Raw genomic sequence first — 2,500 nt, 5'->3', positions numbered from 1 at the left:
CGGGGAATAAGCCCGGAGCCCGGGGCAGGGCGACCCCGGACGCACGGGGGTCCGCCGGCCCCTGCCCGCGGGGGCAGGCTCCGGGTTGACCTGGTGGCCGCTCGGGACTTAAGCCCGGAGCCCGGGGCAGGGCGACCCCGGACGGACGGGGGTATGCCGGCCCCTGCCCGCGGGGGCAGGCTCCGGGTTGACCTGGTGGCCGGTTTGCTTTCGGGCCACCAGGTCAACCCGCTGCCTGTATGGGGTTGACCTGGTGGCCGCTTTCCTTCCCGGCCACCAGGTCAACCCGCTGAATGTATGGGGTTGACCTGCTGGCCGCTTTCCTTCCCGGCCACCAGGTCAACCCGCTGAATGTATGGGGTTGACCTGCTGGCCGCTTTTCTTCCCGGCCACCAGGTCAACCCGCTGAATGTATGGGGTTGACCTGCTGGCCGCTTTCCTTCCCGGCCACCAGGTCAACCCGCTGAATGTATGGGGTTGACCTGCTGGCCGCTTTCCTTCCCGGCCACCAGGTCAACCCGCTGAATGTATGGGGTTGACCTGCTGGCCGCTTTTCTTCCCGGCCACCAGGTCAACCCGCTGAATGTATGGGGTTGACCTGCTGGCCGCTTTCCTTCCCGGCCACCAGGTCAACCCGCTGAATGTATGGGGTTGACCTGCTGGCCGCTTTCCTTCCCGGCCACCAGGTCAACCCGCTGAATGTATGGGGTTGACCTGCTGGCCGCTTTCCTTCCCGGCCACCAGGTCAACCCGCTGAATGTATGGGGTTGACCTGCTGGCCGCTTTCCTTCCCGGCCACCAGGTCAACCCGCTGAATGTATGGGGTTGACCTGCTGGCCGCTTTCCTTCCCGGCCACCAGGTCAACCCGCTGAATGTATGGGGTTGACCTGCTGGCCGCTTTCCTTCCCGGCCACCAGGTCAACCCGCTGAAAGTATGGGGTTGACCTGGTGGCCGCTTTCCTTCCCGGCCACCAGGTCAACCCGCTGAAAGTATGGGGTTGACCTGGTGGCCGCTTTCCTTCCCGGCCACCAGGTCAACCCGCTGCCGGCATGGGGTTGACCTGCTGGCCGCAGAGGGGCAGGCTCCGGGTTGACCTGGTGGCCGGACGGGGATTAAGCCCCGGCTCGGAGCAGGGCAAGCCCGGGCGGAGGGGGGTCCGCTTGGCCCCTGCCCGCGGGGGCAGGCTCCGGGTTGACCTGGTGGCCGGTTTGCTTTCGGGCCACCAGGTCAACCCGCTGAATGTATGGGGTTGACCTGCTGGCCGCTTTCCTTCCCGGCCACCAGGTCAACCCGCTGAATGTATGGGGTTGACCTGCTGGCCGCTTTCCTTCCCGGCCACCAGGTCAACCCGCTGAATGTATGGGGTTGACCTGCTGGCCGCTTTCCTTCCCGGCCACCAGGTCAACCCGCTGAATGTATGGGGTTGACCTGCTGGCCGCTTTCCTTCCCCGGCCACCAGGTCAACCCGCTGAATGTATGGGGTTGACCTGCTGGCCGCTTTCCTTCCCGGCCACCAGGTCAACCCGCTGAAAGTATGGGGTTGACCTGCTGGCCGCTTTCCTTCCCGTCCACCAGGTCAACCCGCTGAATGTATGGGGTTGACCTGCTGGCCGCTCTGCTTCCCGGCCACCAGGTCAACCCCCTGCCGGTATGGGGTTGACCTGCTGGCCGCAGAGGGGCAGGCTCCGGGTTGACCTGGTGGCCGGCAGGGACTTCAGCCCCAGGGCCCCTGGCAGGGCGACCCTGCCCTTGTTCCCCAGAAAAGGAGAGAGCTGGCTCGCAGCGGGAAAAGCTGCCTACGGCACCTGGGATTCCCAGGCGGTCACCCATCCAAGTACTAGCCAGGCCCGGGACGGTTTACCTTCCGAGATCGGACGGGATCGGGGGCCTTCCGTCCGGTATGGCCGTAGGCACTCGGCTCCGGTCCGCCTCGTCCCCTTTCCCTTACTGACTCCCTGCCTCGGGTGGGCCCGATCCTTTTTTCCGTTTTTTTTTTTCGCTCCGGAGGCTTCATGAGCCCCCCCCAACACCCCTTTGGGGGTCGGTGAAAATTTTTTTTTCAGACTTCCAGGGGCCCGATCCTGGCCGCGGGCACCCGGCTCCGGGCACCCGGCTCCGGGCCGCCTCGTCCCCTTTCCCTTACTGACTCCCCTGCCTCGGGTGGGCCCGATCCTTTTTTCCGTTTTTTTTTTTTTTTCGCTCCGGAGGCTTTATGAGCCCCCCCAAATACCACTTTGGGGGTCGGTGAAAAAACTTTTTCAGACTTCCAGGGGCCCGATCCTGGCCGCCGGCACCCGGCTCCGGGCACCCGGCTCCGGGCCGCCTCGTCCCCTTTCCCTTACTGACTCCCCTGCCTCGGGTGGGCCCGATCCTTTTTTCCGTTTTTTTTTTTTTCGCTCCGGAGGCTTTATGAGGCCCCCCCTAACCGTTTTTGGGGTCGGTGAAAATTTTTAGTCAGACTTCCAGGGGCCCGATCCTGGCCGCGGCTTCGCAGGCTG

The 2,500-nt window shown here is 64.6% G+C and overlaps 1 non-coding gene across 1 annotated transcript; it reads right to left on the bottom strand.

Moving 5' to 3' along the window:
* Positions 1–1,795: 1,795 nt before the first annotated feature.
* Positions 1,796–1,914, bottom strand: LOC141979840 (5S ribosomal RNA). The gene has a single exon (XR_012637230.1). It is a non-coding gene; the product is annotated as a 5S ribosomal RNA (ribosomal RNA).
* Between the last annotated feature and the right edge of the window lie 586 nt (positions 1,915–2,500).

Source organism: Natator depressus, chromosome 28, assembly GCF_965152275.1.
Source record: "Natator depressus isolate rNatDep1 chromosome 28, rNatDep2.hap1, whole genome shotgun sequence".
NCBI classification, from domain to species: domain Eukaryota; kingdom Metazoa; phylum Chordata; order Testudines; family Cheloniidae; genus Natator; species Natator depressus.
This window is presented reverse-complemented; position numbering and strand designations above follow the sequence as displayed.